The 21238-nt window shown below is 37.8% G+C and overlaps 1 protein-coding gene across 3 annotated transcripts in view; it reads left to right on the top strand.

The window, feature by feature from the left end:
• LOC141363077 (sialoadhesin-like) overlaps window positions 1-21238 on the top strand; it is a 171332-nt gene that overhangs the window by 13332 nt on the left and 136762 nt on the right. The gene's annotated exons all lie outside the window — the stretch shown is intronic.

Below are 21238 nucleotides of genomic sequence, written 5' to 3'. Positions count from 1 at the left end.
AAGGAACAGGGCCCGGTTCCCCGATAACGTTCACTCTTAGCGCGCTAAGAAGACTCAAAAAGATATATCTTACCAAAGTTGTTTGTGTTCCTAAGTGTGTTCCCCGAAGTGTCTCTTAGGAAGCTTCTTAACACGCGGCCTCTAAGTACGACGTTACAATGTCGCTGTCCCAAGTGAAGGTGCTGAATTATTTGCGATCGATCTCTCAGGGATCGATTTTCCACTTCACGTGAAGGTGCATTACGGCGTTAAGACAGATAACACGTTCTATACAAATGGAACATTACTCAAATTATTCCAGTAACATTTATTTTAACATAGTTTAGTTATCCGTAAAATATAGACTATTAATAAAATTATCAAATTGTCAGTAATACGGGTAAACGAACCGGGTATCCCTCGCTAATCATCCAATAAAAATCATCAATAAAAAACAGCCTACAATAAACAGAGAGAATTAGATAGAGAATATGGTCTGAGAAGATCCAGCAGCTACATAATGAGTTGTCTTGGGAGGCAAATTTTTTTTATTTAGCCACGTCAGGCAAATTGTCAAAAGGTTTTAAGTGTTACAGAATAAAAAAAAATTGGCATGGACTAAACGGTTACGGGGTTACCGGTGTTGTGTGGTCTGTTCCCCCTATGTTTCCCTTTAGTGTTTTTATAGCGTTTTTATCACATTATACGTTTATTCTTTATATACATTGAATGTTTTAATGGCTACTGAGATGTGTGTGTGTGCATTTATGTAATGTATCTTGATTGTAAATTATTTATACAGTATTACAGAATGAATCATATTATAATTTATTATGTATGGAAACATAACCGTTTTAAAACAAACAGTAGAGAAAAAAGGAAAAAAGACAGGTTAAAAGATATAAAACTGTCAAATAAGAAATATTTAATAAATTGTATAATAGAATACATGACATTATTGCTTTTAGTATAACAAATTCAAATCTTTGATTTTTCTAAATAAATTATAAATGTAAATGTTATAAACATAGAGGGAACAGACTTCAATGAGGAACAAACACCGGCGCCGTCTTTGATTCATTCTTATACCAAATAAAGTCAACTGCATAAATAGCCCTGTATCCATTGCAAACATATTTTATTATAAGTCTTAAAATGTCCATAACATAAAATCATTGTCAGCATACCATAGTTTGACTTGTACTGCGCTGCGCTGATTTCTAAAGACTGCAGCGATAGCGTTTTGCGCTCAAACAACGCTAAGAGAGAGCTTACGAATGGTCCAGACCAACCTTACGAAAGTGTGACTTACAGAAGATATACTTAGCGTACGAACGTTTTGGGAACCGTGCCATAGAGTTAAGAGAGAGGTTAAGAAATAGGTTAAGAACTACTTAGCGATAAGAACGTTTTGGGGAACCGGGCCCAGGTTTATAAAAATATAAAACATAATCTGTCCTGTGAATCGAGTTGAGACTGTTTCTCAAGAATAAGAGCGCTAGCAGTAAAAAGATGAAGATTAATGATTAGATTTATTTCTGCTGGAGACATAAAAGATGAAGTAAAGATAAGAGACATCTTTTACAGGACTCAGCAATAATTAACAGCTATAAATTAACTTTTAATATAATAGTATGTTATAGTTGTCAAAATATGTAAAGTCCAAGCATGTTATGAAATGCTTTCCTTCTTCTTATGCTATAAAAAGTGTCAAAAAGAGTTTCTTTAACATCCGCTTGAGTACGAGAAAATGAGATAATATCATTAAATGATCTACTACAACTTCAACTGCTCATAATAATGCTGTATATACACATTTATAAGGACTAAAGTGATGCTATTGATCATAAGAGCTTTTACCATTTGTGTTTTATTTATCTTTTGTTAAACAATAATTAAATAACATTTTAAAAACTGAAAAAGGAAATTAAAAAGCCGTGTCATGAAGTGATGTTTATGTTGTGAATTTTACACTTGTTTTTGAGGTTGTCTCTGATATGATGTGTTTTGCTTACCAGTCTAATCTAGTATTTAACTGAAGCTGGTATAAACTGGTTTTCTGGGCAGAGATGTCTATCACACAGTCTCATCCTGTTTAAGTAGGTGGTTTGTGGCAAAGCCGATCAAGTTTTTATGCCGATTCAAGAACACGACACTCATTTTTAATCTGTCTTCAGAATTTAAAAAATATATATTTGTGTTATGTATCCATCGTCTGATTGGTCTGACTGCTCTTTCGCAAGGGCTTCTGGGTTGGTAAAGTGCGCAAAGCCTACTGCAGACAGCATCAAGGGGGCGCTGATGAGCACACTTCGAAGTGTAAAAATGACAGATGTGACACCCTACGAACTTGTAGACTGAGCGCACACAATTTTCTATATATGTTACTTCATTGAACATTTTTGTTAACAAGTTTTACAATTTCAGAGAAACAATTACATTCAGTTTCCCCACAAGTTCAATCTAAATATAAAAAATGTGCAGATTATTTCTGTCTCAGTTTATTAGTAATGAAAGGAACAGGTTTATAAAAATATAAAACATAATCTGTCCTGTGAATCGAGTTGAGACTGTTGCTCAAGAATAAGAGCACTAGCAGTAAAAAGATGAAGATTAATGATTAGATTTTTTTCTGCTGGAGACATAAAAGATGAAGTAAAGATAAGAGACATCTTTTACAGGCAGTGGCGTCTATATGCTTGTTGTATCTCACAGTAAGTTTGTTTCTGCAATATGAAAATGAGAGTTATGTGATTCCCATTACAAATCCAGACAATAACCAACTTACAACGTCTGTGTTTGTTACTTCAGTTTGTTAGATCAGTCTGAATGTAAAAAAAAATGTGTGTTATGTTAAGCAGTTCAAAATAAAATAAATCTGTTCTTATATGTCTAACTTAATTCTATATACTTAATATTACTGTCGTGCAATTCAAATGAAAACCCTTCAGGCAATGTTGGGGCATGTGGGGCTCCAGTTTCTTGGTAAACACGTCACTGTTTACAGGACTCTCCAACAAATACCAGCTACACGTAAAGATAAGAATAGTTCTCAGATTATGTAAAATTCAATCATGTTATGAAATGCTTTCCTTCTTCTTATGCTATGAAAAGTGTTAAAAAGTGAAGGAGAGTCTTTCTTTAACATCCGCTTGAGTACGATAATCAGATCATTAAATGATCTACCACAACTTCAGATATTGACACAACTTTACAAACCAGTTAAAGTCAGAGATCTCCACAAGCACGTATGTATACACATGTATATATATTGAATCTTTGAAATGTTACGAAAAACAAGCATGTTAGTTTTATTTTACTGTAATAACTGTCTGATGAATTGAGCGTCTCAATGATGTTTTATTTTTTCTCAGGAATAAGAAAAGAGTTTTGGGTCTTATGTGACTTTCTACAAAACTACATCATGAACTTCAGACTCTCATCATTGATCCTGCTGTTACACATTCAAGGTATGAACACTTTTGAGTAGATGACAGTTTTGTGGTTGTTGGACATTTGGGAAAAGCATCAGTGTTGTGTACTGCATTAAGACAGTGATATAAGACAAGAGTCAGTACAAACCTTAAATATTCAAACAAGAAAATGTACAGCTGTCACCGGGGCAGTGCCCTTTCAAAAGTAAACTTTATTTCTACCTAAACAGTGCATATAAGTATCTCAAAGGTACATATTAATACATCTGAGGTATGTAAATACTTATTAGGACATAATATTTCTGACAGTGTAAGTAAAGACAAGCTGGAGATAACAACACTGAAATAAAACTTGAATTGGTTAAACTATAAATGCATGAAATGGTAAATAATACAATGAACTGTTTCCAACATGTATGAGATATTACCTGATAGTATAGAGAACAGAGAAAGAAAGAGAGACACCACTAGATACGTCCGTTTGTAATCGTATTGAAAAGCCTTCATGTAGTCGGAGCTGATGGTGTAGTGGGCAGCGCTCCAACATGTGGTGCTTTTGCACTTTTGGTGACCCGAGTTTGATTCCCGGCTCGTGGTCATTTGCCGATCCCATACCCTTCTTTCCTCCCTGTACTTTCCTGTCCTCCCCTAAAAACACTATTGAAAAAAGGCAAAACTGGCCAAAAAACATAACAAATAAAAGCCTTCATGTAAACACCTAAATCAATATGATTGAGGTTGATCGGATGCAAATTTGTATCATATTGAAGGGGTTGGTGTTCTTACTCATGTGTACTCGGCTAGTCTAGTAAGTTATTGTCGAGTTTACTGTTAAGCATTCATGTAGTTCCTGTCATAGTTTTGTGTAATCTTATTCTGTTTTCATCTGTCTTTGTTGGTGCCTTTAGGTGTTTTAGGCACCAATTGGATTTTCTTTTGTACCCAATAAACCTTGTACTGTATCTGTACATGCAAAGCCTGCATCTGGGTCTCTCTCTCTCTCTCTCTCTCTCTCTCTCTCTCTCTCTCTTTCTCTCTCTCAGAGTAATACATTCCTATATTTTCTCTTCTATCAGGGATTCCTGGTTGTGATTTATATCAGCAACTCATTTGGAGAGTAATGTAATGACTTAGGTAACGCTGTTGGGTCAGTTTCCCAGACAGGGTTTAGATTAATCCAGGGGCCTCATTTATAAAATGCTGCGTAAAAAGCATCCTACATTTGATCTTACGACCATTTAACAAAAACTGCGTACGTGTGATGTATAAACCGAACGTACGCGCAGGAAACGTGCGTACTCCTTTCAAATCTATAAATCGCAAATGAACTTTACCTTGTGCGCACAGCCGAGCAGTTTCAGATCTCCGCCTTTAAACGATGCGTAATAATGTCAGACATTTAAAAGAGTGCTTGTCAATGTTTAAACCTAATTTCAAACAACAAGAATGGCTTATATTTCCAAAAACCTGCAGCAATCACACAAGCAAAAGTTTGTACGTCTGCTCAGACCCTGACGTGATGCTAGGCCTTAGTTATATTAAAACATTTAAGTAACTTTTACAAACATACCTTACACAAAAATACTGGTGTGCATCTTGAGATCAAACATTGGCACCGATAAGTTGATAGATAGTTTGTAACTTTTTCAATAAAGTTGAATTTGTTAATATTATTAATACATCAGCTAACTTGAGATCAACTAGGTCACATTAAAAAGAAAAACTCATAAATAAACTCAGATTTATTCAAATTAATTTACATCATTGATCTCTAGTGCAGGACTTTACATTAACATTTACATTATACTGTGTTACGAATGTCAATAATATTATATTTATTTTCAGGGTCCCAAACATTGGATATCTTTAATGTAACCTGTAATGAACTGAATATTTGTGCTCTGAGGGGGAGATGGATGACAGTGAGATGCGATTACTCAAACATCAACATCAAAACTGTGTTCTGGTTCAGTCAGAAACAGAGAACAAACTGGAGAAACAAAGATGAACCTGAAGATTTGACTTTAGATTCAGATTACTCAGGACGAGTGAAGCAGAGGATCAATGAAGATTACTCATATCTCACAATATATGATCTGAGAGAGAGAGACAGTGGAGAATATCAGCTCATGATCATTATGAAGGATGGAGTTAAACATCTCAGCTCAGTCACAGTCAATCTAACAGTTTCAGGTACATTTACATTCTCATCAGTCCAGTTAAACTCTTTTCATTTCTCATCTAATGTAAGGTTTTAATTATTTAGTTTTACAGGTGAAGATGAATCCTGAATCTACAGGACAGCGAGTAAAACTGAGCTGTGATTCCTCCTGCCCTTTAACATCTGAAAATAATTACAACTGGTACAAGAATGGACAACATTTAACAAGAAACCAAAGCATATTTGTGTCATCCAGTGAAAACACTGACAGTTATACCTGCTTTTATATTGATTCATTTCCCTCTTCATCTGTGTGTGAGTCTGACATTTATAAAACATTTATATTAAAATGGAAGAACAAACTTTGTAGTTTTCTTGTTGATTCATATACAGTATGAGTGTGTTTGCAATTGATTGTGAATGTTACAGCAGTATTTTGTGACTCTTTCAGGTCTTTCTAATAGTAGCTGTTGGGGTGTGACTTACACCTCTAGAAGTGTTTGTGCTTTAGTGGGATCAACAGTAGATATTCACTCTTCATACTCACATCCCACTGGATATACAGTAGAGAAAACATACTGGGATTACTATCATCATGGGGAACTCAGTGATCTGCGTGAGGATCCTCAGTTTTCTGGTCGTGTGGAGTATCTGGGAAACACACTGAGAATCAAAGACGTCAACATGAATGACACTGGAATATATCAGTTCAGCATCATCACTAACACATCAGATGAAGTTTCTGGTTCACATGGAGTCTATCTTACTGTTACAGGTAACTGCTCATAATAAACTCTCTGTAATGCTGCTTTCACTGATCAGATTTGTGAATATATTTATGCTACTGTTTTAGGGTCCTTACAATTTTTTAATCTTTTGTTAAACGATGAGTAGATTACATTTTAAATATTAAAATATCAATGCTATCAATCATTTGAGTTAATCATTTGAAATGTCATCTCGTCTGAACACTGTATGATGTTTGTATTGTGAATTTTACACTTTTTTTTAAAGTTGTCCATTGTGAAAATAATATAATGTGTTTTGTACTGCATATATGATGCTGCTGTATCTGAATGGCTTCATTAGTTGGACTATGCAGTTTACCAGCTTGCAAGCATGGTTGATCGGATGCTGGTAAATAGTGTAAATATCTTGGTCAAGCAGTCAGACCAGCAGCAAACCAGCACTTACCAGTCTAATCCAGTATTAAAACTGAAGCTAGTATAAACTGGTTTTATGAGTTGTTACACGTTCTCTCTAAGTGTGCGATTTGTGACAAACTTGCAAAGTTGATCAAGACTTTATGTTGATATTGAGGACACTCATCACAGAAGTCTTCAGATTTAAAACAAATACACTAATCAACATTTGACGTTGATCAAAAAAGTTAATCAAAGATGCTCTTACACACTAAAAAATATTGGGTTGTTTTTAACCCAGGGTTGGGTAACTATAGGACAGAACACATTTCTGGGTTAAAATTACCCAAATAATGGGTTGTTTTAACCCAACTATTGGGTTGTTTCAACATGGTTGATTAACAATAACCCAGCAGTTGGGTTAAAACAACCCATTTTTGGGTCATTTTAACCCAGAAATGTGTTCTGTCCTATAGTTACCCAGCCCTGGGTTAAATATTTTTTAGAGTGTAGACAAAAATGTTTTTAATCACTTCAAATGTTGACTGTATATTTATGTTGAACTCGTGTGTTTGACAGATGCTTTTATTCAAAGCATTTTGAACTGCGTTCACATAATATATTTTATTTGTATGTGTGTGTTTGACTGCATAACTTTGCCATTGTTCACATCATACTGAATTGAGTGGAATCAAACACTTCAGACCTAACTTTAAAAAGTAGTTTATGTGAACTCTGTTATATGAAATCTCAGTTACACAGGTGAGAAGCAGTCCAGACCCTGTGATAGATGGAGAAAAAGTGATATTAAGCTGTTCAACTAAATGCACTCTGGATAACAAACATACTTACATCTGGTATAAGAATGGACAACAAGTAACAGATGGATTGACATTATTAAACAAGCTGTACCTGGACTCAATCAACAGTGAAGAGCTACAAGAGTATTCATGTACTGTAAGAGGTAACACAACATCTCATCATACATCTGATGAAATTATATAAGAGAGAGTTTCAGTCCTTGATGCTGATTGGTTTATACTCAGCTATGACATCATCACTGAGCTACTTTCACTGTGCAGCACTTATAGATGATCATTAATATTGTAGCAGTTATAGTTTATATGTCAAACACTTCAGTATATCTCATAATGAAAGAAACATTTGTGTCATTATTATTTTCAATTTTTTTAAAATTTGTTTTATTAAAAGATTTTATTTATTTGTCTCTGTGACAGTCTGTAAGTCACGGGTTAAAGGTCATTGCTCTCTTCAGTTGTGATGATATTTATAATGTAGTACAGCCTCTCATACCTGCATTCAGGTGATCTATCTGATAGATTTACTGTATTGATTTTAACATCATGAGTCTTTGTAATGAAGATGAAGAGTAAAGATATGTTCTGAAGTTTCTGAGGTTTGTCTTTCTTCAGATTCAATGGACAGAAACAATGAAGAAATGGACAAAGCCACTGAAGCAGTAGTGTACAGCTCAGTGTTTGTCCCTCTGTTGGTGTTTCTGCCTCAGTTTCTCATTATAGGAGCTGTATGGATCTGGTAAGTAAAAATATCAAGTAAAAATCAAAACTACATAACATACAGTGAATATTCTGATATGAATTCAGATTGTAAGAGTGTGAATTTTGACCCTACAGGTTTTTCATCAGCATGAATACATTGAACTCATCTAAAAACAAAACTGATGACAAACAAATAGAGGTGAGAAAATCTGTATATCTGTATGTTAAATAAACTAATGGTCAGATTTTATAACATTATCTCTTTCTGTGTGTTTGTCATTGTTAGATGTTGCAGGTCTGTGAGTAGATCAGCTGTCTGTCCATCAGAACTACTGGAGTGATGTCACAACTCTCTTTATGACATCATCACCTAGCAACAGTCTCTCAGCAGTGACATCAGTGATGCAGTGATGTCATATACAGTGACATATTAATGACAATTCAGTGTAAATAATCTAATGTTCAAATAGATGAATTATTCATTGAAGTATTGAGTTTATCATTCAACAGTCTTGTGTCAGTATCAGATCAACTGTAACATCACAATGCATAAATCCTGTAAAAACTTTGCTATAGTGCATCTTTATGTAGATGATACTGTGATCTACTTTCATCTTCACTGTAAGTCAGGCTGTTATTGAACTCAATGCTGTTTTAAGTTAGGTTAAGATTTTATTACAGGGCTGTGCTTTAATCTTGCAGTTAGGAAATCATTTGTTCAGTTTATTTTAAAATGTTTTGGACTATAATGACATTATTTACATGCATGTTGATTTCACTGCATCTTACAGTTTAGACACTGACTGTGTATCATAGCTCTTTATGTTTTATAATTCATTGTCATTGTTGTATATTTTATAATACAGTCTTTTGGTTTCATTAAGCTTGAGGAGACTGTAAGATACTGGAGACAATAAAGACAGCCAGTGTAACTGCTCGACAACTGATTTACTGAAGACTGCACAACAGCTCAGCGGTTGCTGATGAGAACACCAAAACAACATTACAGACAATGTAACAGCGCACCCTAGCGGCAACACAATATATTACATCTCCCCTTCTTCAGCTTATTTGTGAAGGCACTGAGGACAGATAGCAGACTAAACAACTGAAAGTTTCTAAACTCAAATTAAAAAAATAGATTATTAAAGACATTAAACAAAGGCACCACGGTTGACATATTTCTCTAACTATTCAAGAACAATTTGAGATTATTACCACCTATTGACTACTATTAACAAACTGTTAACACTATTGAATTATTGAACGAATGGCTAATTTTACTCCAAACAGGTAGCAGCTACAAATCCAGTTTTTCAGGGGGCTTAACAACTCTGCCGTGCTTAGTTACATAGGGCTGACAGGGCTGAGGTTGACCCACATCCAGGGGCACCTCAGCAGGAGATGCTGAAGTCCCGACCAGAGGAGGAATCAGTTCGTCTTGTGCTACAAGAGCATAAGGCAACTCCTCCCAAGGCTCATTTTGCATGATGTGACGGGACTGATTTGCTCTTGCAGTGCTTTTACGAAGGTGCTGACAGTTCCGGCGGAACTCCATGCCACCAGAGTTGACGATGTAAGACCTGGGTGTGCTGCTATGACGCTGGATGACAACTGCTGGAGACCATTTGACATGGCCGGGATAGGGCTGCGTTCTGACTTCTTCGCCTGGAACCAGCGCGGGCCGAGTGCGCATCGTCCTGCCTTTGTCATAGTAGTACTTTTGCGAGTCTTTGGACCTATTAAGCAGGTGTCTGATTTTCAAAGAATCGTAGGCCTTTGGGATAAGCAGTTGTTGAGCTGTAGGGAGTTTGTTTCTGGGCCTTCTGCCCATGAGCAGCTGCGCTGGGGACAACTCTACAGTCTCTAGGGGGGTTGTTCTGTAGTCCAACAATGCCAAATGTCTGTCTGGAGCTTTGTTCCAAAGCCTTTTCACAGTTTGTACCGCACGCTCAGCCTCTCCATTTGAGTGAGGTGTGTGTGGTGAAGATGTGATGTGTGATATGCCATAGCTCTCACAAAAGTCTCTGAACTCCTCTGATGCATACTGAGGCCCATTGTCTGTTCGTAGGGCAGAAGGAATCCCGTGACGACTGAACTGTGATTTCAGTATTTCAATGGCAGTACGGCTTCTCAGATCTTTAAGCTCGTCCACTTCAATGTATTTTGAAAAGTAATCCACAAGAAGAATGAAATGCTTGCCATCAAATTCAAAGATATCTGACGCCACTAGCTCAAATGGCAGTCCTGGGGCTTCCGTTGGTTTTAGAGGCAATCTTGGTAGTTTGTTTTGGAACTCTGCACATTTGCTGCAATTCTTCACTACTTCCTCTATCTCTGCACTCATGCCCGGCCAGTAGAGCACTTCCCGCGCTCTCTGCTTGCTTTTTACAATCCCTAAATGCGACTGGTGTATGAGCTTTAACATGTGCTGTCTCATAGTGGGTGGTATTACTATACGCAACCCTTTGTACACCACTCCATCACATATGGTCAGTTGACTTTTTGAGTCCCAGTACGGCTGAACAGTAGTTGGGGCATCTCTCCTGTGCTCCGGCCAACCTTGCTGGATGACGTGTTGTGACGAGCTCAGCTCTTTTTTTGTGCAGGCCATCTGCGGTGAGTAAATGGCCAATGTATGGGACTTGGCTCTGCCTAATGTGACACTTTAAGTTGTAGCTTGTTGCTCTCTCTATGACTTTGCGAAGGATTTCATCGTGCATCTTCACAGTGGGGGCGGCAATCAAGATGTCATCCATAATGGCCACTGCTCCCACAATGCCCTCTAGCATGCCATCCATGATCCGCTGATAAATCTCTGGAGCACATTTTATCCCAAATGGTAGCCTCAGCCACCTAAACCTACCAATGGGTGTGTTGAAGGTTGTAAGGAATGACGATTCTTCATCTAACTCAATCTGGAGGAAACCCGACTTGGCGTCAAGGACTGAGAATATACGTGCTCCAGGCATAGATGACACAACTTCTTCAACAGTGCGCATGGGGTAATGTTCTCTTTTAATTACCTTATTTAGATCGCTGGGGTCTATGCAAATTCTTAACTTGTCACCCCGACAGACTGCCACCATTGAACTGACCCACTCCGTGGGCTGCTCGACCTTTTTTATGTAGCCATTTTCTTCCATTTCGTACAGTTTTTTTACAATCTGTTCCTTGAGTGCAGCTGGCTGTCTGCGCACAGGGTGGACAACCCCTTTTGCATTGGGCTCTATTTTGATTGTGTACTTCCCTGGTAAAGTCCCTGTGGTGCGTATTAGCTCAGGAAAGTCACGAAGGCTTTGAGGAACAATATCTTGCTCGAGATTGCCCTCCACAGGCGAGTCGGCCTCAGCTTCTTCAGTGTTTTGTACAGAATTCAGCCTTGCTATCAAACCTAAAGCTTCAGCCGTGGCCCCACTGAGAACACTTTCCTGTGCAATATCCACAATTTCGAACTCTGCATCAGTGGCACACTGTTTATATTGCACTGACAAATCTACGGCAGCGACTGGCTTAAGCTTATGATTGGAGCAGGAGCGCAACAGCTTGTTAGAACGCTTTAATTCACCAGTGTGCACAAGTTGCTGACAGCTGTCAAGTGTCAGAGTGTTACTCTTGGCACCAGTATCTATCTTGAACTTGACCTTCTGTGAAAGTATCATCAGATGTACGGACCATTTGTCCACAGGTAAAGCAGCTGCTGGAAGCACAACATCTGTTAGGCTGATGTTCAATATTTCATCATCAGTCTCCTCCAGCGCTTCTACATTCAGTGTGTGGACAGCACGTTTACGGCACACTGCCATCCAGTGGTTGGGTCTGTGACAGTAAGAGCACGTTGAGCCCTTTGCTGGGCACTTGCCATCGTTCCATTTGTGATCGGGATGTTTACCGCAGCTAGCACAGAAGAGTGATGGTTTTAACTGAGTGAACTTGCGATCTGGATAGTGTGTTATTCTGCTTTTGCCAGAAGGCTTAGGTCGAACGCTTTCTGCAACAGCGGACACCTGAGAGCATGTGACATCATCATCTCTGACTATTTTCAATTGTTTCTGAGACATCTCATATTGCTGAGGGATTTCAATTGCCTTAGCTAGCGTCAATTCCTCTCCTTTGTCTAATAGTCTTTCTTGCACTCGTTTTTCACGCACGCCCGCGATAATTGCATCAATCAACATGTTGTCAGGGTCGGCATATGCACAATCCATTAACAGTAGACGTAAATCTTTAAAGAAATTGTCGAAACTCTCCCTTACGTCTTGTTTCCTCTGCTTGAAACGATGGCGAGCTATCCTCTTGTTTTTCCTTGGTCTGATATATTTCTCAAATTTATCTAGAACTTTCTCGGGATCCTCCTTCTCACCTTCAGCCCAGTTTAGCGTTTTGTAAATTTCTCTGCCTTGTCCGCCTATCCACGTCCCCAGCCGGCCGGCTTGCTGCTTTGCAGTTAGTTCGGATAGTGGTCCATCAAAAACAAACGTGACGTGGCTTCGAAAGCGGTCGAATTCCTGATATAAATCCACAGCCTCCCAGTCAATCTTTGGGTGGTCAAACTGCGAGGTAGCCATGTTATACTTCTGACACCATGTAAGATACTGGAGACAATAAAGACAGCCGGTGTAACTGCTCGACAACTGAATTACTGAAGACTGCACAACAGCTCAGCGGTTGCTGATGAGAACACCAAAACAACATTACAGACAATGTAACAGCGCACCCTAGCGGCAACACAATATATTACAGAGACTGCAGCATTGATTTATTTCTTTAAGCCGAATTGAGTTAACTTTTTTTGGGTAATCTTCTTTCACTAACAAATAGTTGCTATGATTCTGTCTTTTCTAGATGTCGACTCTTCAGTGTGCTTGTCATGACTTTGGTTTTATTGACTGCTATATTTTGGTTTCTCTGTGTTGGTATTTTTGTGTTGACAGTTTCAAACGTGCGCATCTCTGTCACGGGTGTAATTAGTGTTATCTGTTTCACCTGCGTCACCTGCAGTTCATTTGATGGCCATTCGGTCCAGTATTTAATCCCTGTGTGTTTTTGTGTTCATTGCAAGTCCGTTTGTGTATGTACTCGCCCGTTACTAGCCCAGCTAGTTTCCAGTCTTGTCGTGTCATAGCTTTGTCAGTTTTTCCAGTTTATTGTTTTGTTTATTTGCCCCATTCAATCTGTGCTCTCTGCTGCTCAGGATCTATCACGCTGCTCGCTGAAGACTTCAGAGACTGTTTCCATCTGTCAAGATTAGAGACTGTTTCCATCTGCCCCCTCTAGAGACTGTCATACCTGATACTAGAGTGAGACTCTCTGCGGCTCTGTCTCTGTCCAGCAGAGCGGGTCATCCCCGCTGGAGCTGTCCAACAGTTTGCTCCTGCACCTTTAACGCTCTCTCTCTCTCTCTCTCTCTCTCTCTCTGCAGCCCGGATCTCTTCACCCCCTTTCTCCCTCCGCTCGAGTGGTAGGAGCCCAAGTGTGTGCGGTTAATTCAGCGTATGAGGAATCTGTCCAACGCTAGCTCCTCACCCCCTTCACCCGCCGTTCGTGGGGCAGGAGCCCGAATTAATAAAATTATTCTGTTAATCTGCTTTGGGATCTCTCTGTGTTTATTCACTCTGCCTGACAGGCTGTCGTGGTCCACACGTAACTTCCGGTAAACTCCGGTAAGAATAAATAACAACAAAGTACTTTAAATAACAAAGTACTTATTTATATAACAAGCAAAAAACCAACCCATAGATTACCTAGGAAACCAAAACATTTGTTATTTTCAACGAGGCATTTGTTCAAGAGATCAGTTTAGCAACTAGACCATTAAAAAAACGAAACCGGAAGTAAGGTTTGGATCCAGACGTGTATCACGTACGTCCGATGAAACCGTCTATATAGTTTTTTGTTAGTGCCCCCCCAAAAGTTGTCTTACCATCTTACCAAAAAGTATACAAAATGATGCAAAATAAAATAAAAAATTAAATGCAAAAAGGAATAAAAGTTCATTGTGTGTGTGTCATGTTTGTGTGTCTGGGGCGCACAATGTAGGTCAGTAAATGTGGTAAAAGCATGTGACTTGAGGCTAAGCTCTAACTGGCTGGTTTCAGATCCGCCTTGGGGTGCAGGACTATGCACCCCAAATCCTCCCACTTATGTTATAAGCAAATCAATATTGTTTATTTATGTCTTTGACCAGATGTGATTGGATTGTCTTAGAGTCTCAGAACTGCGTTGAAGATTGTATTTTAACTGATAGCTACAGTACTGATCAGTAGAAGCAAGTGAAATATCTTGAGATATTATGATTTTATACTTACAAAGTTGAAGAATAAATAAAGGATTAAGGAGCATGGACCACATTGAGAAGCAGGAAGTGATCATGGTCGAGCTAACACTGTGTGCTTTTTCAGGACTTATGGAAAACAGAGGTGGCTAACGTTAGCAGGATGCTACAGTATGTAAGTTATGACATTTATTGTTTTCCCTGTTTGCTGTGTTAAATAGGGTTGCCACCTGTCCCGGTTTTACCGGGATTGTCCTTCTTTTTAATAACCTGTCCCGGGAAATTTATCAACTCTCCCGGGACACTGAATGTCCCGGTTTTCGAAACGCTATGTGAATATGAAATTTAGCGCGCGCACGGCAGAGAGGGAGACCTTGCGTCTGTGTGTGTGTTTGCCCCATTTAGCGCATGTAAGACAGAGAGCTTCCTGATTGGCCTGTTTCAGGACATCAACCAATCAATTGTCAGTGTGGGCGGGCTTTTATCTCTTCTCCCGAACCAAACTAATCAGTGTATCTAGAAACAGGAGCGCCATGGCAGAGGGAGAGTGCCCCAAAAGCGAAAATATAAGACATATTTTACACCAGACTACACGAAAGTGTATCCCTGTCTTAAAAGAGTTAAAATCTTGCATGGTGTAGAGTTTGTAACAGTGACTTCAGCTTTTCCCATGGCGGGTTAAATGATTGTAAAATACATGTTGAGGTGAGTTCAACAAGTTTAATTTCATGTGCATATTTGCTAGTTGCTATTTAGTATGGGGTCAGAATTGTTTCGTATTTCTGAATAAATATACTATGATCCACAAATAAATATAGAGAGTTTCATAAATATTTTTTAAATCCACAAATGCACAATAAGCGAACCATAAATATATGTTAGACATTTCATAAAAAGGAAGGAAATTCACAAATAAATAAAATGGGATTTGCAAATGAATTTTTTTTATAAATATATATTTGTATTTTATTTGTATGTGAATGGCTTCCTGCGCATTTGTGGATTGCTTTCTGTGCATTTGTGAATCGCTGCACACATTTGTGGATCGCTTTCTGTGCATTTGTGAATTGCTGCACTCATTTGTGGATCGCGTTCTGTGCATTTGTGGATTTGAAACATTTCTAACGTCAAGACGTGCACAAGAATCCACAAATAGGTGGACTCCGCCCACCGTCTACTCCAGCCAATCAGACAACAAGCACACTGTGCTGACCAATCGTGGCACGATCTCCCTTCAACCAATCATAGAGTCTTTTCTAGAAACATTGTGCAAAAGACCCAGACGGAGGAGGACTTTTATTATGACAGCGAGTATCGCTCACTCAAAGCAATGGCGGAAAAGCGCTAGTTTTGTACAAGTGTCTCGCTGTGTGAGGCATGAATCGTGTTGTTGTGGAGACAATAGCACAAGATTGTTACGCGGTGTGTTCATGTGCGTCATTAGAGTAAGTACAGTTAGATTTGCATGTTTTTTTGTTGTTAAAATTTCCGTTATTAATAGCGCTAACATGTTATTAGCTAAACTGTGAATCTACTACGCTGTAACGTTATATAAATCACTTTCTTTTGCTGTTCATCAATGTGTTTATCCTGTAATAATGTCAGTTATATTACATACGTTGTGTAAACACTGCTAATGGTGTAAAATTTGTCATTTGAGACACGTCTGTGTATTTTATTTTGATAACGTATGAGGGGAGAAGCTGTAGCTAATTTGTCAATGTAACGTTATGTTTATTAGCATTAGTGTTACTTTGGGAATCCTGTTGTAATCTGTTGCAGGAAACCACATCTCCACCTGCCTATGATCTGGCTAAGCTCTCAAATATAGCCAGGCACTCATGCATCTCTCTTCACATGCCATGCAACCAAGCTCATAAATACAGCTCTGGTCTATCTCTCTTAAAGGAGCATACCCTCATCCTGTGCAGAGCTTCATTAAAGGACTACTACCAATATTCACTATTACCTTCATCAACGACTGCTCTGCTATCCAAGTTGTGCCTCTCATTCAGAGTTCTGTGCGGTGTGTGCTACCTCATAAATACTGAATGCTGGCTCTCTCCTATCTGATGTATGTTCTCTTGTGTGCCTAATAAACAGCTCAAGTTGGTTCAACGCTCTCTATTGTGTTCTGACAGACACCCTGGTACACTGCTATATTCATTCGTAACTAGCCCCCTACACTTCAGAGTAGTCTTCGCTACCATCATAGTTATGTAGTGACATTTGCTTACAGATAGTTTGTATCTAACGTGGTACATTTAATTATGACATGACAAAACAATGTGTTTTACCTCGTCTCCTACTACAGAACTGATCATTTAATTACACATTATGCATTATGGTATCTTAAATGAACAAGAAATTCCTGTGGTGTCTACATCTTAATGTTAAGAAGGTTTAATATGTCAAAGCTGTTAGATAGTCTTACAGTGTTGTTTTTATTTTCCCTTTTATGCTCTGAACAAGCTTATGCTCTTACTGTCATTAACAGTAAAATTCATAGACGTAAGATGGATTTTTACACAAGTATGCAATCAAACAACTGGTATGTTATTTGTTTTTTATTGTGTGTTTTTTGGGAGTGGGGGTGCATTCAGCTGATGTAGATGTTTGCCTAAAAGGGATATGACAGACGCTACATATCATTTCATGTGATTTTTATATGTTTTACGACTTGCATCTTTACTTGACCAGGTGTTACAGATGATCAACAAAATGCCCTCTGAAAGGTCCTGAGCGGGGAATTCTCTGAAGAAAAGGATGCATTTGTGTTCATATTTCAAGTTCAAGAGGATATTGAATTTTTTTGTCATACTGTGTTAATGAACAAGGCCTGAAGGTCAATGCCATGTTTCTCAATCAGCAATTGCAGTAGACAGGAGTGAATGAATGAAATGTGTAATGAACTCATTTATTTATGAATCAATAATTTGAAGGAATAAATAAGCTAATTCTTTGTGTAAGCTTAGATGCAGACATTTGTTAGAGTGTGCTGAAATAAGTAGTACAGATTTATATAGAACACAATATCTTAAGTAAATTAAATATTAAATGTAAACAAACACACACACACACATCTGTAATTTCTAAATGGGGTGTACATTTAATTTTAAGTTAAGCCAAGCCAGATTTATTTATATAGTGTTTTTTTACAAAGTTGCATTGCTTCAAAAACCAGGGAAATTACTAAATTAATAGTAAATATAATGGGTTATATAGTATTATTCCGAACTATAGATTATAATCTAATAAAACAGTATTTTGTTCTTCAACTATTGATAATTTAGTCAAATAATATAAATAATCAGGAACAGACCAAACTATACAAGCCTTTCCAATTTCCACCTCACATTAAAATGGAACCTTAAAAGGATTAAAATTACCTGAGAACAGGAGTTTGATATTACATAAGGGATTAGCAAAATTGAAACCAAGACGTCTTTAAGATTGTAGCCGAATTATTTCAAGAAAGGCTATATGCTATATTAACAGAATTTACAAAATGCTAAACTTAGTTACTATTAGCCAGGAAACAAACCAACACGGCAACAGAAGGAACCAAAATGCCACGTGTGAAGTAAACTACTGCTAAAAACCGGTTTTAATCAAATTAATTTGACAAATATTAACCTTGACATACCTTACCACAAAGTGTATTAAGAGAATCCCTAGTAAAGAATTATTGACAACTGTCAACAGTGCCCGTTCCTCAATCGGAAGGCTGCAGCCTCCGGAGGTTGCATATGCAGGCTGCATAAGTCATCACGTCTGGTTAATTTAAGTTAACTGAGCATTACATCCGCAAATCATAAGCATTTTACAACAATTAACGACTAACTAAGAATAATAGTCAACTTTATAATAGTTAATTTTCTAAAATGATGATGTATGCAGCATACAAAAGATTGCCTGATGAAATTCAACTGTGTTCCCGACCTAACAGTAAAACAAAATGTGATTGGTTGGAGGGAAATCTTGCCAGGATTGGTCAGCACAGTGTGCTTGTTGTCTGATTGGCTGTAGTAGACGGTGGGCGGAGTCCCCCTATTTGTGGATTCTTGTGCACGTCTTGACGTGAGAAATGTTTCAAATCCACAAATGCACAGAACGCGATCCACAAATGAGTGCAGCAATTCACAAATGCACAGAAAGCGATCCACAAATGTGTGCAGCGATTCACAAATGCACAGAAAGCGATCCACAAATGCGCAGGAAGCCATTCACATATAAATAAAATAAAAATATATATTTATAAAAAAAAATCATTTGCAAATCCCATTTTATTTATTTGTGAATTTCCTTCCTTTTTATGAAATGTCTAACATATATTTATGGTTCACTTATTGTGCATTTGTGGATTTAAAAAATATTTATGAAACTCTCTATATTTATTTGTGGATCATAGTATATTTATTCAGAAATACGAAACAATTCTGACCCCATATTTAGACCTGTTTAAAGTTGCAATGGAATATAAATAAAAACAGTTTACATAAATAGTATAAGCAGCTTTAATAAATTGTAAACCTGATTTACATATTTTAACATAATGAACAAATAATTGGGTAACACTTTACAATAAGGTTCATTAGTTAACACATGAACTAATAATAAACTGCACTTATAGCATAAAGCAATTTTTTTATCTTTGTTAATGTTAATAATACATTTATTTAAATCTTGTTAACATTAGTTAATGCACTTTGAACTAACATGAATAAACCATGAACAGTATTTTTATTTACTAACGTTATCAAAGATTAACAAATACAGTAACAAATGTACTGCTCACGGTTAGTTCATGTTAGTTAATAAAAAAAAGAGAATTGTAAAGTTTTGCCAATAATTGCATAGGCCTATAGAAATATTATGCTATTGGGGGGGGGGGGGGCTTGTGAGCAAACCAATTGGCCGGGTCATCTATATGTCCAGGTTTTTTATCAGACATGGGTGGCAACCCTAGTGTTAAATACTGTGTGATAGACTGTGTACAATTTTGTGTTGCATCTGAGCTGCCTTTGCGTGGACACGATGCTCAGATAATCCGGTATACGTGGCTTGGTCAACTTTGTAACAACATACAGGTCTCTAATTAGGCAACTTTACTGTGTGCGTGTGTGTGCCTGCCAGATAGTGCTAACCGAAGTACAATGTAAGAACGCTAGATCAATCTCCAGAACAAAAGTAAAACTGTAACGAGACGTTGTCTATCTGTAGCATCGACCATATGGCAAGAGTTCAAAAACAGGTGGCAAGGGTGTGAGGAATCCAGAGTGATTATCTGAACCCTTTTTCTCACTCTGGATGATCACTCTGGAGGGATGGCAGGGGGCCACAATAATCTTTTCCGCAGATCGAATTTAGTCAAATTCAGAATCTTTTTAGTCTTTTGATATCTAATTTTGTAGCTGACCCAAACCAGACAGTTATTGAAGTACATAGAACAGACTCAATGACAGCTGAGTAGAACTAAATAAGCAACTCCTGTGGCAGGTTGAATTTCATTAGCATTGGTGTACAGGGAGAAGAGTAGTGGGGAGAGGACACAACCCTGGGGGGCACCAGTGGTGATAGTGCATATGTTGGATGTGACTTTTCCAATCCTCACCACCTGTTGCCTATCTGTCAGAAAGCTGGTGATCCACTGACAGATAGAGCTAGGGACGGAGAGTTGGATTTGTTTGGTTTGGAGGAGTGAAGGGATGATGGTCTGTCTAGGTGTTGCAGAATGTAGTGCAGCCCATATTCACTACATCATCCACCGACCTGTTTGCTCTGTAAGCAAACTGAAGGGGTCTAGTAAGGGTCTAGTGATGTCCTTCAAAAAAGCCAACACCAACCTCTCAAGAGACTTCATGACCACAGACGTTAAAGCAACAAGTCTGTAGTCATCAAGTCTGTGGGGACTTTGCACAGCTCTAGTGATCTGTTGAAAACTGCCCCATAATGTTTATTTTGACAAACTAAAAGTGACAATGATCACTTTCTGAATTAAAATGTTGCTCCTCCTCTCACCCACTGCTTAGTGAAAAAAAAATATTTTTTAAAGAGTTCCAGATTTTAATACACTATTTTAATACACTATTCTGGGGAGGGTGCAAGTGCGTGCCAGATATGTGCATGTCATGCTTTTCTTAACATTTAGGAAGGAAGTGAGATCATCTGTCAGGTGTTAAAACTGACACAAATGTACAAAGCAATGATGCATGGACAGATAACTGCACACCATTGTGTAATGTATGCATGTTTTCTTTTTTATTTATATGCAACTTAATTCTTTGTTGTATTCAGTTGTGTGTTACTGTCATGATGATTTTAATGTACAGTTTTCTGAATTGAGGGTCACGATGAAACTAAATGTGTGATTTTGTTTCAGGAATAATAAAACTCTAATTTGTTTTGTAGCTGGTATATGTGAGTTTCTATAAAGTGAAATCATGAACTTCAGACTCTCATCGATGATCCTGCTGTTACATATTCAAGGTATGAAACACAGTTTTGTTGTTATAATGAAACAATTTACCTTCGCTTATTCCTAGAGAATTACATCCGGGTCTGACAGTGAATGTGTATCGTTGTGAAATAATTGTTTAAAAGTTGATCCTTCATACATTGGGCCTCATTTATGAAATGAGTGTATGCCAGAAAACTGTGCCATTTATCAATATAAATGTGAGCGGTGGCTACAATCAAATCTTATGTCAGGTTTCACCTTGTGTATG

Source organism: Misgurnus anguillicaudatus, unplaced genomic scaffold, assembly GCF_027580225.2.
Source record: "Misgurnus anguillicaudatus unplaced genomic scaffold, ASM2758022v2 HiC_scaffold_32, whole genome shotgun sequence".
Lineage (NCBI taxonomy): Eukaryota > Metazoa > Chordata > Actinopteri > Cypriniformes > Cobitidae > Misgurnus > Misgurnus anguillicaudatus.
The sequence above is the reverse complement of the archived record's forward strand: the minus strand, read 5'-3'. Positions and strand labels throughout refer to the sequence as shown.